This window comes from Stenella coeruleoalba (genome assembly GCF_951394435.1).
Source record: "Stenella coeruleoalba genome assembly, chromosome: 3".
Taxonomy (NCBI): Eukaryota; Metazoa; Chordata; class Mammalia; order Artiodactyla; family Delphinidae; genus Stenella; species Stenella coeruleoalba.
In genome coordinates, this window is record NC_137148.1 from 43,079,828 (window position 1) to 43,106,924 (window position 27,097).

General features: G+C 40.7%; 1 long non-coding RNA gene across 2 annotated transcripts in view; it reads right to left on the minus strand.

Moving 5' to 3' along the window:
* Window positions 1-270: 270 nt before the first annotated feature.
* The window catches only part of LOC307183628, a 32,065-nt gene continuing 5,238 nt past the window's right edge, over window positions 271-27,097 (minus strand). Inside the window, exons 2-4 of one of the 2 annotated variants that reach the window (XR_013827541.1) lie at window positions 26,537-26,665; window positions 20,261-20,321; window positions 271-383 (exon numbers count right to left, since the gene is read on the minus strand). This is a non-coding gene — a long non-coding RNA (uncharacterized lncRNA). Of the gene's footprint in view, window positions 384-20,260; window positions 20,322-26,536; window positions 26,818-27,097 lie in introns of those variants that run through there. The other variant, XR_013827542.1, reaches the window with a different exon arrangement.

Genomic DNA, 27,097 nt, shown 5'->3' on the forward strand with positions numbered 1-27,097 from the left:
TTTACATTTCTAACAAGTTACCATGTGATGCTAGTACTGCTGGTCTGGGACCTCACTTCGAGGACCACTATCTTAGAATAATCATTTGGGGGTGGAATGGAGGTTGGGGCCTCAATCACAATGTCTCCTACGGATAAGGCCACCAAATGTCCTGGTTTGCCTGGCACAGCTCCTCTTTATGTCTGTTAAGCCAGTGTAATTATGTCCCCTTTACTCTCAAAAGTGCCCTGGTCACTTTCACATATAAATTACATGATTACCTGACTATAAGGTGCTTTAGTTGAAGACAGAGATCCTTCTCTACAAGTGAGCACGGGCTAGAATTCATCAATAAAATATGTCTTCCAGTTGGGAGATCTCTTCTTTGTCCTGTGTCCAAGGATCTAAAAGAGAGAAGAAATGGCCATCAGTATCAACCATATTTTACACTGTTGGATCCTGACTGATGTGTGTTAGGAGCATTGCTCTTAATTTATAATGGAAAGTGTTCTCTACTCATTGTAAATACAGCTTTTGATATCCTTTTTGCTTAACGTTCTTAACAGTATAATTCATTTTACTGAACAGTAAGGCATCAATTGCAAATAACTCATTTTATGTCTTACAGTCATCGACTTACAATTTTTATGAAAATATGAAACATATTTTATATCAAGCTAAAATATCATATTTTAAAAACTTTGACCATAATGCAGCTCACAGTAAAAGAGAATTCAGAATTAATAAACAGTGTTGGTTGCCAAGTATTTCTGCTTCATCCAGAACTAAACGTTTTTGTTGAAAATTTACTACATCTGGCATAGTAGGAGGCCATGTAATTTCTGGAAGAAAAGCAGTGAAAGAATATTCCTGTTTCTCTTTCTTAACCTAGTAGCTTTTTCTTAGCTTTTCCTACCTAAAGGTTGCCAAAGACTAGATTTGACATGATCTTACATATTAGATACCTCCAACCTTATTCATATAATCTGGTTTAACCTCTTGAGTTTCTTAAGAAACTGATAACAAGCAGTGTTGGGGATGCAGATTAAGTGTTTACTTCAACCACTTCCAACCCCACACAAAATCACAAACTCAAGCAAAATCCAGATGATAGTCACAGACATCTCATTGCTCTTGGCAAAACCAAGAATTGTGAAATTTTACTTAATCCAAAATTGTTTGAATTTTGTTGTTCTAAGCCTTTTGCTAGTTTCTTCTTATGCCAAAATAGCCACATATGGTTTCAGTCCTTTGAGAGAAGGACAATTTGGGCTGAACCTAGTAGAATAGCAACGTTTTAAAAGTTTAAACATGGTAGAATTTTTGAGTTGGAGAGAGCCTAGTAGTCTTCTGCTCTAAACTGCCGTTCATTGTAGTAATCTCCCCTCCAACACCAGTGAGAAAAGGTTCTTTAAACTGAGTTACTGTTGCCAGTGATAGAAAGGCAACAGCCTCAAAGGGTGAGCAATTGGTTTCATTGTTGAACAGTTTTCACCAGAAACATTTCTTACAGTGAGTTACAACGTGTCTCCCAAAATGTTTACTTTAGAGGACTATAGACTATGCTATGGACTAAACTGTATCTTCCCCAAGTTTGCATGTTCAACCCCTAACCCCCAATGTGACTGTACTTGGAGATAGAGATTTTAGGAAGTAATTAAGATTAAATGAGATGATAAGCATAGCATCCTAATCTGATAGGATTGGTGGTATCATCAGAAGATAAGGAGAAAAAGATCTTTCTCTCTCTCCATTTCATGCACCAAGGAAAGGCCATGTGGGGACTCAGTGAGAAGACAGCCATCTGCAAGCCAGGAAGAGAGCTCTCACCTGAAGCTGAATAGACCGGCACCTTGATCTTGAACTTCTAGCCTCCAGAACTGTGAGAAATAAATTTCTGCATTTAAGCCACTCAGTCTACAGTATTTTGTTATAGCAATCTGAGCTGACGAAGACAGACTGTATGGACTGCCTTTTCAATACCAGAGGTCTCAGCTATCATGCCCATCCTAACACAGTCTTTAAAATGAAAATTCACAGTGACTTCCATTTTCTTTATCTGATTGCAGTCCAGCCTGCCCCTTTTGAGATCACTCCAGCTTGGATCTGTCTCATCAAAATAATGTTGTCTAGAACTGAAAATATAATATTCTAAATTCATTCTGACCAATGCAGAATACATTAAAACATTATTTTCTATAAGTTAGATTCCATGTCTTCTTGTGGGCCGTACAATATAACATTGGTTTGGGGTTTTCAGGAACACATTATATACAGGTTAAATTTGTGGTCACCTAAAATCTGCATATTTTAAATAATGAGCTTCTTTCTGGGCCCTGTAATCCAGTAGCCTCTTGGATTACCAAGTATTAGACCATATGGAAAAAAAGGTAGAAGTTTAAAGAAAACTGATACAGTTGACCCTTGAACAACATAGGTTTAAACATATACACTTTTTTCCCCCAATAAATAGCACTACATGATCTGCAGTTGATTGAATCTGCAGATGTGGAACCTTGGATGTGGAAGGCTAACTGTAAAGTTAAACTCAGACATTCAAGTGCATGGTGGGTCGGCATCCCTAACCCCCTCATTTTTCAAGGGTCAAATGTATTTCACCATATAGCTGTGAACTCCAAGAGCCAGGTGGTTTACATAATATATATCAGTTATATACTATGTTGGAAGAGGTTAAATGCTATGGAAAACAAGAAAAAGTACAGCAGAGTAGGAGGTTTGGGGATTACATTCCTCTGGCCAGAGCATAGCAAGAAGCACTAGATCTCATTAACATGATTGTCACTTTTTCTGTTTCTGTTGCCTCAAACTCAGCTGTGAGTAAATTGATTAATTTGGAAATTTATTACGTATTTCACATATTTAATATCTCTAATGCAGGGTTGTTGTAGACTATGCTAATTAATTCAGCTTAGGAAATAGTCACTGAGTTATTCATTTAGAATAACACATTGTGATTTTATTTATTAGTGGTATATCTGATTTTGAAAGTGCCTTCATTTAATCAATTGATTCATCACCCACCATTCAGTCAACAAATATTTGTGGACTGCTTGTTAGGCAGAAGGTTGAATTATAGGTACATGTATTAAAGTTATAGTTACAGAATTACAAACTCTAGAATTCCTGGGTGTTTGTAATGGTGGATAGGTGCCTAGAAATATGAAGTTAAAAATGGCAGTATATATATATATATATATATATATATATATATATATATATATATTTGGCTACATTGGGTCTTCGTTGCTCTGCACAGGCTTTCTCTAGTTGCGACGAGCGGGAGCTACTCTTTGTTGCAGTGCACGGGCTTCTCATTGTGGTGGCTTCTCTTGTTGCGGAGCATGGGCTCTAGGCGCACAGGCTTCAGTAGTTGCAGCACGTGGGCCCTGTAGGTACAGCACATGGGCCCTAGAGTGCACGGTCTTCAGTAGTTGTGGTGTGCAGACTCTAGAGCACAGGCTCAGTAGTTGTGGCACATGGGCTTAGTTGCTCCACGGCATGTGGGATCTTCCCAGACCAGGCATCGAACCTCCCCTGCACTGGCAGGCGGATTCTTAACCACTGAGAAAATGGCAGTATGTTCTAATCCAAAGAATATAGCTGAGGTATAAGCATTTTTCTGTTTTTGCTTTTACCAATAGGTAAGAACATGTTAGTTGGTCTCACAATACCTCCCTGGTAGATAGATTAGCATGTTTTCCTCATTGTATGTGTGGGGAAACTTGAAACTACAGGAAGATAGGTGTCTTACCCTTAGTCACTCAGGGAGTGTTAATATTGCAGTGGAAACCGTAGATTTCAGGGTCATCGTCTAGTAACATCTGATCTTCAGCCGATTAGTATAAGAGTTCATGCAGCTTTGGCTCCAAGTCTCTGGGAGCCAGGGAGCCTTCACTGTAACATCACCCAGACCTCCCCTGTTTCTGGAGTCCACATCTTCGGTGTCAAAAGGCCTCAGGTATCAGAAGTTCTCAGGGTGCTCCAGGCTGTCTGTCTTTGCCAATGGGGTTCAGCCCTCCCTCTGGTCCAGGTATCAGTAGGTGAAAGTAGGGGCAGGAGAAAAGGCCAAAGAAGGAACCAATCATATTTATTCCAGCTCCTTTATCTTACTGCTGCTCCCAACTTGTTACTTATCCTTCTCCTAATCAATTACAGAAAAAAAAGGAAAATGATAATCACAAAAGAATCTAGATAAGTGACCCTGACCACTTAGCTTCTGGGAATGTCATGTTGTTGGGCTACACCGGCAGACCTGCAAGCCTTGTAGTTGCCCAGCCCTGAGACAGAAGAAAGAGGCCGGAGACAGCGACAGAGACAGCAGTGATTTATTGAACAGATCTTACATGTCCGCAGCAAAAGGTCCTGCTGTCTGCTGTCCACTGTGTACGACAGACAGCAGCAGGACATGGCAACAACCTTCACTACTTGGGGAGAAGGAGGCTACCATTTATAGGGGAAATTGACCTCAGGTTGACTCATCAGTTACCAGGGAAACAAGCAGTTGGGCCATATCCTTCCCAGCCCCTCAGGTTAATGACCATCATGATGGCAGATGTTTCCCTTTAATAAACTAACAGGTAGAGCCATTCTGGCCTAAGGATTAGAACAGTCACTAGCTAAGGCAGGGGACAAGCACGTTCACGTGAGGAGGGTGTAGGTGAAGCAGGGACTGGTTGAGCAGGGGATGTACAAACAGCAAGAGAACTTCTTGAGTGGCCTGACCATACACATGTTCACCCCTTACCTTTTGCACATTGTCATCTGGTGATTTTCAACCTGGATACAAAATGGGCAGAAGGCATATTACCCTATTGAGATGTATTAAAAACACCTAGGGGAAGGGTGTTAAAGCGTGCATCTCTGCCTCTGACCCTCCCAAGAGGATCTCATACTAGCAAAGGTTCTCAACCCTGGCTGCACATTAAAATTACCTGGGGAGTTAAAAACAAAATTCCCAGGCCTGGGACCCACCTCCAGGTGTTCTGAGTTCCTTGGTCTGAGGTACAATCCTGACCAATATTTTTTGAAAGCTCCAATGGGCTTTTTATGTGCAGCCAGGATCACTGCTCTGGTAATCCCCTGTGGCTGACAGGAGAGTGTCCTATCCTCAGTGTCCTACTTCCAGGTGTGTGAGTGTTGACGACAAAAGCTTGAGAACCATCAGTCCAGTGATTCTTTTTTTAATAAATTTATTTATTTTACTTATTTATTTTTGGCTGCGTTGGGTCTTTGTTACTGCACGCAGGTTTTCTCTAGTTGGGGAGAGTGGGGCTACTCTTTGTTGTGGTGAGCAGGCTTCTCATTTCTGTGGCTTCTCTCATTGTGGAGCACGGTCTCTAGGTGTGCGGGCTTCAATAGTTGCGGCACGCGGGCTCAGTAGTTGTGGCGCATGGGCTTAGCTGCTCCGTGGCATGTGGGATCTTCCCAGACCAGGGATCGAACCCGTGTCCCCTGCATTGGCAGGCGGATTCTCAACGACTGCGCCACCAGGGAAGCCCCAGTCCAGTGATTCTTAGACTATGGTTCACACACTAGCAGCACTGGGATCACCTGGGAACTTATTGGAAATGCGCATTTTTGGGCCTAACTCCAAACCTACTAAATTGGAAACCCTCTGGGTGAGGTCCAGAAATCTATGTTTTAAAAAACACTCCAGGTGATTCTGTTGCATAGTAAAACTTGAGATCCACTGTCCTAACCTAATCTATGGTATTCTGAATTTGTAATTTGAATATTATTGAGTTAGGTACCTGTCCTTTCTGATAGAGAGAAGATTCTAGTTATAAATGTGAATATAGATAAGGCTTTGTTTGGATAAAGAACTTAAAGTGTGGCTATAGAAATCTTAGACACTAACTCTGAAGGACTCTGGGGTAAGGACAGAGGAGGTACATGTTTTTTGTTTTGAGATATTGGCTCTTTCCCAAGAAATCACACTGCGTAGGCAGACATCTCCTCCCCTTGAGCTAAATCTCTTTTTGTATTGACTATGAGTTTATATTTTAACCTACACAAGGTAGGCCCTTTCCTGTAATCAAACAATATTTTCAAAGACAATGAAGATCAGCAAACAAAGCCCTGCACTAGACAAAAGGACTGAAAATACTCAAAGCTACCCTCAGCCAAGACCTGTCCCTGGGAATCCATTGGGTCCTTGACTACAACAATAATGTTGATTTGGTAACGCTAGAGAGCTGTGGTCATCACAGTTGGGGCTGAAGAGTGATATTTTCTGATCCCTTTTGTCCCTCAGTGATCCCATTAGCTCTGAGAGAACCTTTAGTTATGAATCTTTGGAGGTGAGAAGATGTGTGTTTTCATGCATGCTTCATATTATCATGTTTCCAGCTTTCGATCATATCAGTGACGACTTGAGCAATGCCCTAAAGCAGGAAAACTGTGCTGTCATTAGAAAAGCCTTCCAGCTGACAAACTTTCATGCAGGGTCAGATTTCTTTCTCATGGAGGAATTTATTATATTATCAAAGACCTCAGATCATGTTGGATTAGACTGAACCAGGTCTAAGGGTTAGGCTGCTTTAGAGCTCACCTGCTTCAAATAGCTCTTAAATTCCTGAAGAATAGATCACGCTTACTGGGACTGAAGACACATTTAAAGTCAGAATGTAATGATTCACTCTGAGATTTCATATCAAGCCACAGGAACTAAAAATGCAAGTATATTTCCCAATGGGGAACATGGCCTGTAATCTTAATCCATTTAACTTCCTCAAATTACTGTATTACTCAAAACAGCCTATTTCTTCATTAAGCATAGATGAATTTCCTCTGTGGTAACTGTCACAATCTGACCCAATGGTACAGCCAGGCTCCCCCGGCCACCTGTGTGTTCTCCTTCAAGGAAGGACATCGAGCAAGCAGAATTGGTCTAGCTAAGACCATGTGCTTGGAATCAGATTACCCAAATTCAAATCTACCAACGTGGCTTGTTAGGGGTGGAAAGTGTACTTTCTACAGGACAGTTTCCCCACCTATAAAATGGGGAAATAACAGTACCAACCTGCTAGTATTAGCAATAGCACAGTGTCTGGTACACAGGGAGTGCGCAGTAAATATTACCTCTTATTTGAGTGGTTTACAGCATAATGGTTAAGAGCAGGATTTGAAGGCCAAACTGTTTGGTTCAAATCCTAGATCTGCCACTTACTAGCTGGATGACCTTGGATATGTTTCTATTTCCTTATTTATAAAATAGGAATAGAAGTAATGTTATTTCACAGGTTGCTGGAAGGATCAAATGAATTAATAAATGTAAAAGGTTTACAACAGTAATTAGCATATAGCAAACCTGGATTAAGTATTAGTCCTGTGATACAGGAATCATGACATAGAATTCTTTTCAGGATATAGTAGGGATGGGTCAAGATCAGGTAGAATCAGACTAATATTTCTCTCAACTTCCTTACCTAAGACTGGCTTATTTATCAGAGATGGAGGTGAAAGGGAGCCCAGAGGAAACTGGGACAACCTGCCAATACATTTGTTCCTCACATTTGTGGGGCATCAGACAGAGTGTTAATGAGGCCTGCCTACCATATTTTAAATGCTTAAAAGTTATAGATCAAGTCAATTATACCTCAGTAATAAATAAATAAATAAGTTCTGGGGATGTAGTGTATAGCATGGTGACTATAGTTAACAATACTGTATTATATTTTTGGAAGTTGTTAAGAGAGTCGATAGTAAAGTTCTTATCATAAGAAAAAAAATTGTAAGTATATGAGGTGATGGATATTAACTAAACTTATTGTGTTAATCATTTCACAATATATACATATATCAAATCATTAGGTTGTACACCTTAAACTTATACAATGTTATGTGTCAATTATATCACAATAAAAATGGAAAAAAGTTATAGATCAAGCTAAAAAGCTGTTAAATAAAACATTTTAAAAATCCTCCTATCTTGACAAATATTTCTTCATAACCGCCTGGAAGTTCAGGTTGGAATGTAGACTTCTCAGAGTTCCATGCCAGAAGTCGGAGGTCAAGATCAAGCCAGGGTCCAGCCCCTGGCCCTGAGCTTCTTCCTGAAGCCAGTCTCAATGTTCAAGGTGTACCCCCACCTCCGTGGCCTCCACTCCATACACAACTCAGTGGTAGAAGTGTGGTACCTGGCAATCTCTAGGGAAGTCCCAGGTGGATATTCTCTAAAGAGCCTGGGCTCTTTGGGCAGAAAATTCCAGAGGCTTGGGTACTAGGAACTCATTCTAGAGGGGGATGTTGTACACTAAATGTTTGTGTCCCCCCAGAATTTATATACTGAAGTCCTGACTCCCGGTATGGCTGTATTTGGAGATAAGGCCTCTGAGGAAGTAATCAAGGTTAAATGTAGTCATAAGGGTGGGGCCCTGATCCAAGAGGATTAGTGTTCTTATGAGAAGGTACACCAGTGAGCTTGCTTTCTCCCCCTCTCTCTTTGTGTGCACAAACTGAGGAAATGCCACATGGAGAAGGTGGTCATACAAGCCAGAAAGAGTCCTCACCAGAAATCATCCTTGCTGGCTGACTGATCTCAGACTTCTAGCCCCTATAATGTGAGAAAATAAATTTCTATTATTTAAGCCCCCAGTCTGTGGTATTTTGTTATGACAGTTGGAGCTGACTAATACAGGGAGTGTGAGGCAGGCTCCTGTTGGCACACCCCTTGGCCCTGAAGAGTCCCTGATCTGTGTGGAAGAAAGGCAAACCAGAGAAGAGCTCTCTAAAGAGTCTCTCTAAAGAGCAGGCCTCAGGGCAGGAACCTCTTTGAGCCCTAAGCATGGTCCTCCCCGAAGGTACTCAGGGAGAAGTGGAGAAACTATGACTTTCATTTGTACTTGGTCGAGGGAGAGAGACTCAGCATGGGAATTTAGGCCAAGAACTAAATGGACCTTGACAATTATGGTCATGGACTCTTCAGCTAGAAGTTACCTTAGGAGTCATTTGGTCTTAGTTTTACAGTTGGAGAAATTGAAATCTACAGACTTTCCACAGTTTGCATAGAAGCTTGCAGAGACTTTGACTCTAAAATCTTAGGCATATACTCTTTTAATTATTAGCTTAAGTTTCCCAATTTTTGGATTAACTTTCAGAGGCCCACTGAATTTGCTAGGAGAAGAACTTTGGAGAATGCTTTAAGAATTCTTGCTTCGTTGTGAACCAGAGCTGCTCATGTCTGCTTGACCCAGAGTTAATGAGACGAAAGCCTTTGGTTAAAAAAACATACATAGCCTCCATGTAATTATTTGCATTTTTCTCTATACTAATTACCTTCAGGAAAAGTGCTTAATAATGTTTTTAGGGCAAGACTTTGGATATTTACAAACTGTTATTCACCCCATTAAGACAAACATATGACTAACAGCAAATATCGTCCTGTGAGGTTCAAAGGAAATGTCTGTTTACATTAAAAGTCTATTGAGGTCACATGAAGGAAGCACTTTTGAAACTGGGCAGAGGTGGCCAAGCTGTAGCTTAGTAATGGAGCTCATATTCTCTCACATTCCTGAGGGCCTGTGGGGGTTGAGAGGGGGCCATTTGGGACTTCAGAGATCGAGGTCTAAAGAAATAGGGTCAGCATCCAGCACCCGTGGAGTTCAATGCAGCTTCTGTCCTTTCTTTGACGATAGGTAACCTGTTCCACCAATGACAATGAGAGCCTTTCCAGGCAGGGAGAAAAGTCTAACTATAATAATAATCTTCATTTATCTAGGGTATTTTCATTTCCAAATGACTCCTACACATTTGAAGGCATTTGAGCTGACTGGTCCTATACTTTTATTATTCCTTTTTGGGAAATGACAATATTAAGATTCAGAGAGACTAATAAAATGATTGGCCCATAGTCATGCAGCTGAGAAATTTAGAGCTGAGTTCATGTCTTCTGGCATCAACCTTGGTAGGGTGCTGTAAAAGTAAAACAGCCAGAGAGTATGGACATTTCTTATCCAGACCTTGGCTGTGCTTGTCAAAGGAAATTGTTTTAAGAAGGTAAGCTGATGTATTTTGTTTTCTCCTACTAATGCTATAAATTTGTGAGCATGCTTTGCTCACAGCTTGGGCAGTCCAGGTGGTTCCCAGGCCTCTCTCTTCTGTCTCCAGGAGGACAGAGTTGTGGCCCTTTTCTCTCTGAAGCTCTGCTTTTGACAAAAATGATCAATGGCCTCTGCTACTGCTCTTAGGTTTGAGTGGATAAGATTGGGGAATATCTCAGGATATGCAGTTTATCTCCTGAAAGGAGTAAAAGTCATTCACAATGTTCCAAATAATTCTGTTAAAACATAATCTAATGTTCACTGGCTTTTCCCTGATTACAAGAGAAAAAAAAATCTTACAGATTTCTTTGTAGAAAATTTAGAAGGCACAGAAGAGTATTAAAAGGAAATCAAGTTCACCTGTAATTCTACTTCTGCGATAGCCACTGTGAACACCTTGATGTGTTTGCTCAAGTCTTTCTGTTCTGTATTAAAATACTTAGACCACTCTATATACATATTATGTTATATCTTGCTTTTTTCATATGGTAGTATATATTATTATATTTCCTCATGTCATTAAATATATTTTAAAATGCGTGTTTATTTTAGTAAATGCTTTCCTGTTGTTGAACACTTAGGTTTGTATCTATATTTTTCAGGTTTATAAATAATTCTATAATAAATATTCTTCATGTGAGTCTCCATTTTTATCTCTAACATCCTCAGAATTGAATCTTGGACATGAAGTTATTGGATCAAAGACTACAAATCCTTTTAAGAACCTTGATACTTAGATCAAATTGCTTTTCAAAGAGGCATTTCCAATTTATTCCAACACCTGCAGCACAGAAGAATGTTTGTTTCACCACTTCCTCTCAACACTAACTCTTGCCTCATAGCTTAGCACTGGGATCAGGCTCCTGAATCAAACTGTCTAAAATTGAATCTCAACTCGACCACATCCTAGCTCTGTGGACTGGGAAGAGTTGCTTAGCTGCTCTGTGTCTTGGTTTCTCTTCTATTAAGTGGGCATAGCAATACTGCCTACTTTGTAGATTAATTATGAAGTTTAAATGATGTATTACAAGTAAATACTCAGAAGAGTGCCTAACACACAGTAAATACTCAATAAATGCTTGTGTATTATCATTAATAAAATTCTCTTCCAATTTGATATGTGAAAAACTATCTTGTTGCATTAAATTTCATTCTTTGATTACTAGTGATGATAAACTTGTTTTATGCTTACTGGCCAATGTGTATGTTTGTGAGTTACTATTCATGTCCATTGACTACTCTCAATTGGGGTTGAAGTTTTCTTGTTATAGATTTGTTGGAGACTTTTCCATAGTAAGGATATTTACCTCGTGCATGTCACTATACAGCAAATATTTTTCACAGTTTGTGATTGGCTTTTAATCTCTGTTTATGATTTTTTTTTTGTTATATAAAAGCTTAAATTTCTATGTGGTCAAATTTGATGTTGTCTTTGACTTCTTTTTCTATTGCTTTTATGCTTAGAAATCCAACCCTTTGCCCATATTAGTTTGTAATGCATAATTTATCATTTATAAATTGAATTTTTTATATTCTAAGGTCTGTTTTGAGTTTCACTAAAAGGTTCCATTTTTGCATCAATAAAACAGTGTTTTAATTATTCTAGCTTCATAATATGTTTTAATACCTGATAGCTTTCGTCTTTCAAAAATTTCTTAGAAATTCTTGAATTCTTATTCTTTCAGTTTATGATTATTTTAATATCATGTTGTAAAGTTCCCATGCATGAAAAATCTTTTAAATTACACCCAGATTTAACTTATAAATTAAACCTGTTTTAGGAACATGGATTATTTCTTCATTTATAACAATTTTATTTTTAAAGTTTCACAAGTCTACAGTTTTTGTGGTTGTTTTCATGGAGGCCTATACATTTCTTGCTAGGATTATTTCTACAGTTTTTAAACATATTTTTGTATTATAAGTGGGCTGGTTTTTCCCACTATACTACCTAACTTATTGCTGGTATGGGACATTTACAGATTTCTGGATGTTTTGTATTTGACCACTCTGAGGAACTTTCTTAGGAATTCCAAAGACTTACGGTTGAGTCAGTTGGATTTTCTTAGTACATAATCAGACCATCTGGAAATAACATTAATCTTTTTGAAATCATTGTATCTTTTTCTGTTTCATGGATATTGTCAATTGCTGAAAATGTGTGGAAAATGCAATGTCTAAAGCAAACTTTTCTTCCCTGTTCTCTCCACGCCTATGGCAAATTTGCTGAGAATGAGTTGGGGGTGGGGGAGAGGAGCAGGGATGGTGCTTGTCTGCTAATCTGAGAATAGGCAGAGAACGCCTTGGGGCTCCAGGTAGCACGATTTCCGTAGCCTGAGGGCTGGCTCCTGATCTACTGTTGTCATCGATCTGCCACCTTCCTTGTTTCCTTTCCTTCTGCCTGAAGGTGAGGTGAGGATATGGCAGTAGCTGCACCCTCTGCACCCAGGAGCGAAGTTGCTGACACGCTTCTTGCTCTACTAGGAGCCTGTTCATCTTTGGCCAGAGATCGGACCTTGGATCAGCTGTAAGAGCCCTTAGTGCACCTGCCCTGATGCAATTCCTCCCTTCTCTCCATCTTCCCTGCTCCCACCTTCCTCTGAGCCACCAACTCTCAAACTGACTCCTGAAATAACTTTCTAAATGGTTCCCCTCCAATCCATTCTCCTCTCAGGGTCATATTTTTAATAATCAAAATCAGAATGCACTCCCTTGTTAAAAACCTTTCAGTCCCCATAGGACTTAGAATGAAATACAAACTCCTTAACATGGTCCCGTGTGATTAATCCCTTTCTATCTCCAACAGCATCTAGTACCACCTCTCTTTTCCTTGTTCTCTGGGTTCCTAGCACTCTGCCTTCTTTCTGACTCTAGAGCACACCAAAGGCATTTTCACCTCAGGTCCTTTGGACTTGCTACACCTTTCCCCTGGAACATTATTTTTCTCCAGCCCTTGGCATATGTTCACCTTCTTATGATTCAGGCCTCATATCCAATACCCAGGTCCCCACCCTTCCTGCTCTCAGAGCAACTTGTTTGTGTTCTTCAAGGCACTTATCACAATCTGTAATGATCTTGTTTATTTGTTCACTAACTTATCATGTGTTTGCCACCTGGATTGTAAACTTTATGGTGGCAGGAAATTTTGTTCTGATTACGTCTGAATCCCTGGAATTCAGAACCATGGCGTAGAAGGCACTTGAAAAACACTGCTTTAGCTTGAGTTATTCCTAGAAAATGGTGTCTGCTACCAGGGCTTGCGTGCATTTGGGGAAGTAATCTCATGTAAGGTTGGGGGTTGGGGGACTTCCCTGGTGGGGCAGTGGTTAAGAATCTGCCTGCCAATGCAGGGGACATGGGTTCGAGCCCTGGTCCAGGAAGATCTCACATGCCATGGAGCAACTAAGCCCCTGCGCCACAACTACTGAAGCCCACGTGCTTATAGCCTGTGTTCTGCAACAAGAGAAGCCACTGCAATGAGAAGCCCACGCACCACAACAAAGAGTAGCCCCTGCTCGCCGCAACTAGAGAAAGCCTGCGCACAGCAACGAAGACCCCACGCAGCCAAAAATAAATAAATAAATAAAATATTAAATTACTTAAAAAATAACTTATAAAAGAATAAAGATTGGGGGCTGGGGAAGTGGTCACTCAAAGATGGGGGATCGTGGTGACACGCACCTTCTGTGCGGCCTTCTAGAATGTGTCTCAGAACTGTCCATTCAAGGGACAGAGGAAGGGGGTATCTACCTACCAGATTCTGTTGCAGCTCTGGTCAAGGGCTCTCATTTCCATGGGCGCATGCAGGACCAGCTATAAAATTCATGAGGCCCAGTACAAAATGAATTTATAGATCCTTGTTCAAAAAGTAGTAAAAAATTCAAGATAATGATAGCAGAGCCTTAAACCAAGCCTGGGGCCCTTCTGAGCACAGAGTCTGTGACACTGTACAAGTCTCATGGCCAAGCCCTCAGGTCCCAGGTGTACACCTGGGCGCTAAGCAGGTTCTGGGAAGGCATCCTCCTGGATGTCAGAGTATCAGAGAAGCCCCAGGGCAGAAGAGCTAGAGGGATGAGGGGCAGCTGAAGGAAGGTGCTGGCAGGTTACACCTGCAAGAAGCAGGTTTCCCAGAAGTGGCTGGAGGAAAGGGTGGGCTGAGAGGATGTCAGGCCGGGCCACTAGAGGTATCAGATACCCAAAAGAATAAATGAGTTTTGTGTTACTATTGCTCATTGAAATATACCTAAAATTCCAGTAAACCTAAATGATAAGTTTGAGAGTAATCATTCTTGTATTTTTGATGTTACTGAATACATCATTTTTGCTTCACCATTAAGTATGATCTTGGTATTGGTTTAAGTGAGATTATATTTATTATGTGAGAAAACACCCTATTCCTGGTATTCTGTACAATTAATTATTAAAGTATTAAATAATAAAATAGTTTTGTTTTCTTCTGTTCTGGTTATCTACTGCTATGTCACAAAGGACCCCAAACTTTAGTGGCTGAAAATAACCACCTTTTTTATAGTTTATGACTGAGTGGGTCAGAAATTTGGGCAGGGCTAGGTGTTTCTCCTCCACCACATAGTGTCAACTGAGTCACTGAACATTCAGCTGTGGGGTAGGCTGGTCTGGAGGGCCCAGGATGGCTTTGCATACATGTCTGCTATCTCAGCAGGACTGGCTAGAAGGCTGAGCTCAGGGACAGTCAACCAGGGCTCCTACATGTGTCCTCTCCAACATGGTGGTCTTAGGGTAGTCAGATTTCTTACTACCCTTCTCAGGGCTTCTAGAGGGTCCAAAGGGACCTGGGTGGCAGCCGCAAGGCTTCTTGTGTCTTAGCCTCAGAAATCACAGAATGTCACTTTTGCTACATTCTACTTGTCAAGAACGTCCCTAAGGCCAGCCAGGATTCAAAAGAAGGGGAATAAACTGATCTTCTCAGTTGGAGGCGTGGCAAAGAATTCGTGGCCATCTTTAATTTACCACACTCCTGTTAAAGTTTCTTGTAAATCACATGGTAGGACAACTGATCCCTTTGGTATGGAACCAGTGGTATCTTCAGTTAGGGTTGCCATATAAAACACAAATATCAAATGAGACATATTTATCCTAAAACCTATTTGTTGTTTATCTAGGCATCTTTTTTTTCCTCCTAAATCTGGCCACTCTATCTTCATTACTCTGAAGTATGCTGCATATGTACTAAAGTATACGGTAGATATGCCAGTGTGCCCTCAGCCAAGGGAGATGAGCTGAAGATCAAAGTGAGAGTGGATCTGTAACATAAAGCAAAGCCAAGGAGCAAACTTCACGGGAGAAAGGGCTGGTTTACTTTTCTGATTAACTGAGAATTAGCTAGAAGGCTTTTTGTTCTTAGACCTAGTTTCTGCAAATTATCTAAAGTGTAGGAAAGACAATATGCAACAGTAGTAAAAGGTCTAGGCTCTGGAGTTAAACATATCTGGACTCAAATGCCAGCTCTCCCCTGAGTAGCAGTGATCTTGGGAAGAAAGTTGACTCTCCTGAATGTCATTGCCATATTTATAAAAGAAGGGTAATAGTACCTTACAGGGCTGTTGTCAGGGTTAAGTGAGTGCCTGTAAAGTCCCTAGCACGAAATGAGTGCTCACCAAAATTACTTGTTACTATCATTATTTTAAATCTTAATAAGTAGAATAGGCTGAACATAATTGTTTTTTAATTACTGAAATTTGGATGAAAGACTACTCTTGCAAGACATATAGTTACAGTTTTTAAAAAAAATTCTTGGTATTTTCATGTAGCTGGGCACATAGAAAGAGCTCAGCAAATATTTGCTTATCAGCCTCATTCATTTGTACACACATTATAAAAGAAAGAGAGGTTAAATGGTTCCAGCTAGTTCACTTTGAGGTAAAGGAGAGACTGCCCACTCTTTAGAAAACTCCCTCTAAAGTATGATTATCTGATTGTGAGACATTTGGGGTGATTTGCTTAAAGTGGTGTCATTCCTCAATAGTCATATTGCTTATGTGCTAGTGACTAGCCTTCAAACCCAACACCTACTCAGCCTCAAAAACCCTAACTAAGGGCTTCCCTGGTGGTGCAGTGGTTGAGAGTCCGCCTGCCGATGCAGGGGACACGGGTTCGTGCCCCGGTCCGGGAGGATCCCACATGCCGCAGAGCGGCTGGGCCCGTGAGCCATGGCTGCTGAGCCTGCGCGTCCCGAGCCTGTGCCCCGCAATGGGAGAGGCCACAACAGTGAGAGGCCCGCATATCGCAAAAAAAAAAAAAAACCCTAACTAAAATGACTACTTTTTATCACTTGCAAAAAGATAAAAGATTTAATCTTTTGATTTTACCCTTCTGTGCTCTATTCACCCACAAAATGAAACCAGCTATAGTATTATCAACCATCGAGCCCACTTTGAATATCAACTGGCCAGTGGGGACAGCTCAGCCCATTATTCCTCAAGGACTAAAAAAGTGTGCACACTCGGGAATTCCCCGGCAGTCCAGTGGTTAGGACTTGGCTCTTTCACTGGGGGGGCCCCGGTTGGATCCCTGGTAGGGGAACTAAGATCCCATAAGCCGTCCGGCATGGCCAAAAAAAAAAAAAAGTGTGCACACTAACCAAGCAAATGTGTTATAAACTATTGGTACTGTGGGTTACATCTAAGTTTATTTACTTTAAGCATTGACACAATTTCCTAAGGCATCCTAGAGAGCAGCTCTGTCCAACAGAGTTTTCTGAGATGATGAGAATGTTCTAGGTCTGCTGTCAGGTATGGTAGCCAGTAGGCACATGTGGCTATTGAGTACTTGAAATGTGAGGAACTGTATTTTAAATTTCATTTAATTTTAATTAATTTACATTTACATTTAAATCGCCACATGTGGCTGGTGGCTCCTGTATTGCACAGTGCAGCTATCAACAATGACATTTGGTCATTCTACCAATTTTTTTTAATTGTATTTTTAAAAATATATTTATTTATTTATTTAATAATAATAAATAATAAATAATAACCTGTGCCGGGTCTTAGCTGCGGCATGCATGCGGATCTAGTTCCTTGGCCAGGGACTGAACCCGGGCCCCCTGCATAGGGAGCGCCGAGTCTTACCCACTGGACCACCGGGGAAGTCCCTCTATCAATGTTAATAAAATTCACCAAAAGTTCACTTCTGTTCAGTCTGTGAGCCTCACGAATTCAGAAAGTTAGTCCAAGCTTGCTTAAGTCTAAGGCAATATATTCTAGATCCAGGACAAGAAGTTCCATTTCCCTATCTCGTACCCAAGGTGAAACAGCTAATTGATCGTGGCATTTTTTTCCCTTCTGAGCATAGAAGCTTTATAATCTTTCCCACAGCTAGACTCCATAAAGCCACTACTCATTGAGAGGAGTTAATAAGCTGATACTTACTGAGGGCTAACGATGTGTTGAGCATTTTATAAAGCCTCACGTCATAATTAAGTCCTAGTCATTCCAGCCACACAGATCTGCATCTTCTTTGTGTTAGAAACCAACAAGATATTCTTCCAAATGTGGTTGGATATCAACCTGCTCTGAGACAGCCCAGTCATTCAAAGGACAAAGGAGCTCATTTCCCTCCTCACCATATTTGACAAAACTTTAAATATTGATCTTCCAATTTTCATTCCACTACATTAATTGCATGTACATAACGGAGGCTGGACATGGGGGAAGAAAAGCAAAAGAACATTTACTAAGTGTCTGTGTGAGCACTGTGGAGGATGCTACAGATATCTGATGTCATTTAGCAGCTAGAAGAACCACACTGACAGAATATAAAAAGCATCTTTAATTTTCCTTCTCTGCTGTACCTCCCAAGAAGTGAATAATTTTTGGCAGAGGATATTTAATTCAATTTGCTTATTAATTCATTCACTTACTCCTTCAGTGATATTAATTATCTATTAAGCATAAAAGCCAGTGCTGGGTGCTGGGAGAGGCATATAGACAAGGTCCTGGTTTCAAGGTGTTCAGCTTCTTGGAGTATAAACTTAGAATAAAGAGCCAGGGCAATACAGAGAAGAGAGTGTTTGAAGAGACAAGAAAGGATACAAAGAGAGGTGACCTTTGAACTGGGTGTTGATGGATGAAAAGGGTTCATCAGGCAGGAAAGGAGAATCCAGACTGCAGTAAAATCGTTTATAGTAGCATGGAGGCTTAACAAAATCATGTGACATATTTGAGAAATTGCAAGAGGTTTACTATTACTAAAAGTTCTGCTCTGGGACTGATGTGTCGCCATTTACTATGGTATGTTGTAAATTACTTTGCAATTTCACGATGAACTCAAAGTAATCATTTGGTATGTAAGTGAGGTTGTGCTTGTGAAGCTGTTGTCATGCGAAATATCAACATGTTACAATATTGAAGTCAAGTCAGAGGGAAAGTGATCTGCTGCTAACTAGCTATCTGATGTCAGGCAAGTAAACTTGGTTACTTTAGGTTTTAGTTGCTTCATCTATAAAATTGAGAAGTTGATGTAGAATTTAGTCTTCATTTTTTTCTACTATTCCAAGAAACAATAATTATCCTAAGGAATCATTCTCAGAATGAAGGAAAAAAGATCGACAGGTATTTATTGAGTCTGCCTCCATAAGCTTGTAAGCAAACAAAGGAAAAGAGGTAAGTATATCTCCGGTATAAATTTGTACAAAATGATTAAAACCTGCTAAGATGGTATTAGATGGAAGTTTAAGCATAATTATGAGTCTAAGCTGTACTGTTTGAAGAAGAATTGCCAGACTTGCACAAAGCAATCAGAAAAAAAAGGTACTGCTCTATCAATAGCGTGTTCTTAAAAAACAGTTATTATTCCTGAAACTCTGATAAGAAAGGTTCCAGTAGGCAGGTCAGCTGAGGTTCAGCCAGGAAGGCTATTTACTTAATATTGTTGCTGCCTGGATTGAAGGGAAAGAGACACTCTTAGTTTCAAACTCAGCCTAGGCTATAACACATGGTAAAAGGATTTGTGTGTTTTCTAGCAAGAAGCAGATGTTATCAGTAATAATAACTCTACATAGCTGCTGCTATTGTAAAATTCATGTATGAGAACTGATGTCACATTCATGTGTGATAAATGCCATTTGTTCTTTACATAAAGAAAGATAGTAATGTATTTTCAAATGATCAGATAGTTTAAAAACTATTTGATTTGTTAAAACTAAATTAGGAGGTGAATTCTCTAAGGCCAACTGGTGGCGGATCTGAGGCTCCCACTCCTACAGATTTCATTTCATTCCAACAAATATTCATGAAGTATGTGCCAGGCACTGTGCTAGGGGTAGGTATACATTGAGGGATGAAACAGACACAGACTTGGTCCTCATAGAGCTTAGAGTCTAATGGAGGAAACACATGTACAAATAAATACAATAATAAATATCTCACTAAAGCCTTAAAGGAAAACAGCAGCATGCTATGAGAGAGAAAAATGAGGATAATGTAATTTAGGTTGAGGACCAGGGAAGTAGATCCTGGCTGCTCTTTTCACTGCTTGTTAAACAGACCCCATTCAGCTGTCTATTAGGGATTTCTCAGAGTAAAATAATTCTGTAAGTATCCAAGTGATTTAAGTATTAATTCAGGGTTTTGTGGCCATAAGAGTTTTAAAATCTCCGTCCTTGACACACTAGTCAAAAACTATTTTTACTCATAGCATCTTGACCCACATTAAAAATAGCAACATAATCCATGTCATCCCCTTCAGATCTAGATAAAATTTCATAAAACCTCCCTCATTCCATGCTCTGTAGAAGTCAAAGTCCATTCCAATACTTCTATAAATTCCTTAAGATTTTATGATCTCATGGTCATGGCTGGCCCTGAACCCCTGCTTCTGTAGATGGGTTTAGACTCTGGAACATATTACTTTCCTGTAAATGCGGTTTCTGTTCCATGCCATGTTAACCCAGATGTGAAACTCAGCCTCCTTTATGAGCACCACAGAGCCCTCACTCTCATAGGACATTCATATGTATAGTAGACTTGTTTTTAAAGATTTGAAAGGGGATGAGATGAAGAAGAACCTTGTGTTAGTCAGGACAAGTCCGCTTAACCACTATAACAAACCAGTCCCAACTGCAATAAGTTAACAACAAGAGCAAAAGAGGAAAAGGATGATTCCTTACTCATGTCACAGTCCAAAGGAGATTGGAAGGAGTCTGATCCATCCAGTCCTTCACAGGCTGAGGTTCTACTCACCTAGTGGCTCCAGCATCTTCTGGGGTCCTTGGGGTTCTCCACCTGATCCTCTGTAGCCGGCCTGTAAGGAGAGGGCAGGGTGTGGAGGATAAGGTGGGAGTTATATTTGCCAGGCCTGGAGGAGGCCCACATCCCTTCCGCCCACATTCCTTGACTAGAACTAGTGCTATAGCTACACCTAACTGCTAGGGGGCTGGTAAACGTAGTCTAGTTTTGAACCAAGGAAAAAAAGAAAATGCGTTTGTAGAACACTGAATCTGTCTTGGTCAGAGGATTTACACCACAGCAACACAAACAACTTCAAATTTAATGTTACATCTCCTAACTTTTAGATTCCTTGCCTTCTCACTACTAGGGATTTTTAATGCAATGCTCAGGCTCATGCCAACTCGTTCTTCTCTCTCACTTTATTCCTTCTATCCTTTTCTTTCTTTCAATAACCCAACATTCCTGTTAATTTTTTCTGAAAAGGATTTTTAACTCCCTCATCGTCGTCTCGCACAAGTTCCTGAGGCTCTCAGCGTCCATCTAAATGTCTTATCAGAGAACAGACCGTTCTTCAGTAGACAATTCTTCACAGGACTTGAATGTGAGGCCCTCTAAAATACTGTATGACATGTGTCTGTGCTTCTCAAAATGGCATAAATGTATTCTTGGGAATATGAGGCTTTATGCCTGGAAATACATAAAGCCTCAAGATAAAAATAATCTGTTCCTGGCTCAGAACAATTCCCCCAGGGGCCATGTCTGTGCTCTCCCCTTCCTTTTGAAGAATTGTTCCCTTGCACCCCACTGCTCTAACATGCAGTCTGAATCTTCTGGACGTGACTGATGTGTGTGTTTGTGTGTGTACACCCACGCAGGTTGCATTCTTTCTTCCCTCTTTTATGGTAAAACTGAAATACGTGTCCCCCAAATCCTGCCATATCCTCAACTTGCAGAGAAAAGCAGAAGCAAGAGGCACAGGGGAAAACTGTATTGGTGGTGTCAAGCCCTTGAATTATTCTTTCCCTTATCTTTTCTGGTTATATGAGCCAATAGATGCCCTTCCCTCTCTAAGCTGGTTCAAATATGGTCTGTCGCTTACAACGAAAAGAATTCCGATTTATATAATGAACATGGCAATTTTCCCAAAAAGTCATCTTTTACTATCAAATTCATGCAACTCCCCAACATGATTTTTATTTTAACTACTTGGAGGAAGACTCACTATTCACAGTTTGGGGAAAGATCAAATTACCTCCTCCACAGAGAAGGAAATTTTGGCTAGGGACCTGTGAAATAATGAGCTTTTTATGCACTTTATTTTTGGATGTAATTTGGGGTGTGGGGTAATAGCAGTAGAGATGTGCAATAGAGTAGCAACACCAGAAAAGTCTGCCGAGCCATCTGGCATCAGGAGAATTTGCCCAGCTTGCTTCCTGGAGGGTGTGATAAAATTGGTAAATAATTTATAACACAAGGACTTCTAGAGAGGCTTATAGGAAAACTCAGTGCTGTCTCAAACTGCTAGAGTAAGCTGTAAGTCCTCAGCTTCCTCCCCCACTACAAAAAAGTGCTAGTTTTGAATGGAAAGGAAACACTTGTAGCTCCATTTCCTCTCAGGCACAAGCAGCTCTAAAAAAAGAAGCAACATGAACAGAATGCATCATTTGCAAAGTGATGAGGAAGCAAAGCAATAGTGGTAACAGAAATAGTTTGAGGCTAGGGCAAGCAAAAAGAATTGTAAATTAGAAAATGTACTCTAGTGGGATGGAAGCATCAGATACCTCACTGCACTACCTCACTACCTCACTACCTCTCTGCACAGGAAGATGTTTTGTTTTGGTTTTTTTCCTTTGTCACGCAATTGAAATGAGCATTATCTTCCAATCTGAACATTGCCTACTGCTTTCTTTTCTTATACTTGGAAGCTTCTATTTGAATTTTTTTTTTTTGCGGTACGCAGGCCTCTCACTGTTGTGGCCTCTCCCGTTGCGGAGCACAGGCTCCGGACGCGCAGGCTTAGCGGCCATGGCTCATGGGCCCAGCCGCTCTGTGGCATGTGGGATCTTCCCGGACTGGGGCACGAACTCGTGTTGCCTGCATCGGCGGGCGGACTCTCAACCACTGCGCCACCAGGGAAGCCCTTCTATTTGAATTTTATCCACCTTGTTTAAGTAGATGGTTAACTACAGCAGGATATGGCTTTTTTCTTAAAGTGAGATTGGGCACAGGTTAGATCCACAATTAATGAGGTTGGTTACTTCACATAAACATCTGTCCACAATTTTCATTTGTTTTCCATAGTTGTAAATTTTCGCAAATAAAGGGATCTATGAAGAGTCTATTGTCAAATATGCCACTGACTCACTTTGCATCTTGGTTAAATAAACCTCTTGTTTTCCTTTCTGTAAAATAGGTGTCTAATCTTATAAAAATAATCAAAATGGCCTACACTGAAGTTGATTAGGATTATTGGATTTATCACATGAAAATTTCTGGGCTTTGGTTTTGATTTGGGGTGGATCTTAAAAATAAACTGTTAAACATGATGTTAAATATATGTTTTGATAAGTTCATAGGTTGCCTTCTGATCTCCATCAGTGGATATGATTTCTCTATGAATCTGATGAAGATTAATCTGATTAAGAGATAAAGCATAATTCACATTTAAAAAAAAACGTTCTAAAGTCACTGCATTTGTTGTAGTGATTTCAGTTTGACAAACACTGGAACAAAACCACTGCATAGGGCTTCCCTGGTGGCGCAGTGGTTGGGGGTCCACCTGCCGATGCAGGGGACGTGGGTTCGTGCCCCAGTCCGGGAAGATCCGGCATGCCGCGGAGCGGCTGGGCCCGTAAGCCATGGCCGCTGGGCCTGCGTGTCCGGAGCCTGTGCTCTGCAGTGGGAGAGGCCACAGCAGTGATAGGCCCGTGTGCCGCAAAGAAAAAAAACAAACAAAAAACCACTGCATAGCCCATGTCTGTGATCTGCCACATCTGACAGCTTACCGTCGTGCTTCTTATCTGTGGAAATGTCCAAATGCCATGATGATAAAGAGAGATAGTAACTGTAACTTGGCAGGCCCCAGGTGTCCAAAGTGTAACTTGACTGGGTTATAGAATAACCAAGTTGTCCAGCATTATCTACGCACTTGTTCCCCAAAGAGGATACACATCATAAACATCCAGAGAACTTTAAAATGTTTTCCAATTCATTTTAAAATTTAAACATAGTAAAATTCACCTTTTGGTGTTAAGTTCTATGAGCTTTGACAAATGCTTGTCACCACCACCATGATCAAGAAGCAGAACCATTTTACCGCCCCTCCAAAAATTCCCTTGTGTTGTTTCTGTACTCAAAACCCACCCCCACCCTTAAACTCTGGAACACACTAATCTCTTCTCTGTCACTACAGTTTCACATTTTACAGAAGGTCATATCAATGGAATACAGTATGGAAAGGGGATTCCTTCACTTTGTATGATGTACTGGAGATTCCTCCTTGTTGCTTGTATCAGAAGTTTGTTCCTTTTAATTGCTGAGCACTATTCTATAATACGGATGTATCACGGTTTGTTTATATATCCCCAACTGAGAGACTTTTAGGTGATTCCCAAATTTGGATGATTATGAATAAAGCTGCTATAACCATTCATATATAGCTCTTTGTGTGGACGTACATTTTCATTTCTCTTCGGTAAATACGTAGGAGTGAGATACCTAGAAAGCTTTGAAAAATAATCCCATGTCCACTGAATTTCAATCTCTTGGGTATGGGGCCTTGGAATATATACTTTTAAAGTGCTCCTCAGGTGTCACTTCTTAATGGGTATGGAGTGTCCTTTTGGGGGGATGAAATGTCTTACAAAGAAATATAAATGTCTTACAAAGAAATATGTGTGATTATTGCACAACATTGTGAATGTACTAAATGTCATTGAATTGTACACTTAAAAATGGTTAATGGTTGGGACTTCCCTGGTGGCGCAGGGGTTAAGAATCCGCCTGCCAATGCTGAGGACACGGGTTCGAGCCCTGGTCCGGGAAGATCCCACATGCCACGGAGCAACTAAGCCCGGGCACCACAACTACTGAGCCTGCGCTCTAGAGCCCGCAAGCCACAACTACTGAGCCCGAATGCCACAGCTACTGAAGCCCACATGCCTAGAGCCTGTGCTCCGCAACAAGAGAAGCCACCGCAATTAGAAGCCCGTGCACCTCAACAAACAGTAGCCCCCGCTCACCACAACTAGAGAAAGCCCGCATGCAGCAACGAAGACCCAATGCAGCCCAAAATGAATAAATAAATAAATAATTTTAAAAAATGGTTGATGGTTAATTTTATGTTATATGACTTTTGCTTCAATTAAAAAGAAACTAAAAAAAAGTGCTCTCCAGGTGATTCTGATTTTTGGAAACTCCGAACTTAGGAAGCTGTGTGTGGATAGGTTTCATGTTTAAGATGTCTGTACTTGTTAGAGGTGGATCTCAGGAGAATGAACTGGATCTTGGGTCCAACCTTCAACTTGTAAATCTGTAACAAACTGAATTTTCTTCAGAAAGCTCAGGGAGTCTTAACAACTTTTGGTGGTTAGAAGGTAGGCCTGTAGGTTATGTGCCCTCTTGGAGGTTGCTCCTGGTTTGGATGGATCCAGAATTCTGAGGTCATCAGAATTCTGTTGTGGTCAAACCAGAGCTCCAAGGAATTAGCATGGAGCCTGGGTCCAGCCTGTCCTGGAGTGGAGCAGTGTAGCTGAGATCCTTCTCACCAGAGGATTATCAAGGGGTGGGATCACAGGGATGTTACAGTTTAGACCTGAACTGGTGAAGAAGATTCAAGGATTGAACTTCCCTTCGTGCATGTAGGTTGCATCTGACCATGAACATAAAGAGGCCATTACTGCCCCACCATGTACATGTTGCCTTTCCCACCTTCCCCTGCTTCCTCAGGCTGACTCAGGGCTAGGAGCACTTACTACATATTTAGTCATGGGGATGAGGGACAACCAGGCCAACTTGTAGTGAAGATAATTTGTTTGGACTGGCTGCTTCTTCATCTCCCTTTCTGGACTTCTTCCCCCAGACTTGATGCATTTCTAGACAGACTCTGTGTGGCCTTCCACTCCAGTAGGACTTTAGGTACTAGACCATTTCTGACCACTTCTCTTTCCTCAACCTTACTATTCCTGTATCCTATCCTCCCTTTAGGGCTAGTGTGAAATTGGACTTAAGGTGTGGTGAATGGCAGGGTCTTAACATATATGCCCTCTCTCTGCTTCTAGGTGATGTTTTATTCCCTCCTCATTATCACCTGAAGAAATGAGCAGGGCAGGAGTGTGAGGACACATGGTAGGGCTGTTGGTGAAGATATTTTTCTGGTCAGGGGAACATTTAGATGCATGTTACATAGGAAATTGACTGGAATGTATTCAGCTGTTTATATAAAAGCTCAAAATTCCAGAGTATTCTATGGAAGCATAGAGTTAACATGCTTATCCACCCATCCATTCATCTGTCCATCCATCTACCCAATAAACCATTATGGACCCCTCCTATGTACATGCTACTGTGCTATATAATATACTGTAATATATGTTGGGAAGGAGAGGGGAAGAGACAAAGATAAGATAAACAACTGCTTAAGGCAGTTATTGTCAGGGGTTTATCATCTGAGAGAGAATTTGAAAATCTTGGCTGGTACACACAATGAGGATCCCTAAGGAAAGCAATACAACTGCTTCACAGACTGTAAGGGAGACCAAAAAAGCACATAATGCCATCTTAGCAAATCGTACCCAAAGGCGCATTTCCCACAGGGCTGTGGTTCCCCAGGTCTGCACCCCTCCTTGGTTATACTAGTGGCTAGCAGGCCATGTTCTGTCATTAGTAACAGCTCTCTTTGTGGGAATAGTGGTGTAATAGTGGACAGAGGTTCATGCTGAGTTCTATTTATAGCCTCTGATTACTCATTAATATGTTACCTTAGCAAAGGCTAGCTCCAGAGCTAGCCTTCTATTACCTTTAGTCACAAACATTCTCACTGGAGTATTCTGATGAAATAAAAAGCAAATTGTCTGTAAAACACTCCCAGCCATTTGTACATCAGCCTTTTAATTGGTGTAATATTAGCCACACTTACATTTAGTATTGTAAACTACAATTTTCAAAAGTACCGGCATCTCCTGGTGTTTACCAACATGTAGATTTTGTGTTAAGGGAAAAAAAAAAGAATTCACTGGTAGTTTTCTAAAGAGTTTAACCAGCAGTTGATCTGGAAATATGTTAACCAACCTTCAAAAGTATTTTCGTTCCCGGAAGTCTTTGTGCCCTCTGTGACTAGGCCTTTGGTGACATTTCCACACACGTGACTTCACACTCATCACTTTGATTCCAACAGCGAAGTCGTGGTCAGGGATAACTCTGAGTTTTGTAGAGATGTTGAAGACTTTGAGTATACAGTGCTTTTATCAATTCAGTCTGAAAAACAATCTCTGTGGTTAAGCATATTAAATCCTCCTGTGCTTTCAGAGCAGCTTGGCTAAAGGGTATTATTGTGAACATTGGAGGGTGAGTGGGAGATAACTGAGACCAGAGTGCTGTCACTAAGATAAGTTCAAAGGAGTTACTCATCTTCTATGCATTTTGGCAAAATCTCATAATCAGATATTATTCTATGCTTTGTTTAAAAGACAGCATACAACAAAGACTACCAAAGCCAAGTGCTAGCAAAGATGAAAGCAACTGGAGCTTTCATACATTGCTGATGGAAATGCAAATGGTACAGCCACCTTGCAAAACAATGTGGCAGTTTCCTATAAAGTGAAACATACGCTTAGCCCTTATAACAGTCTC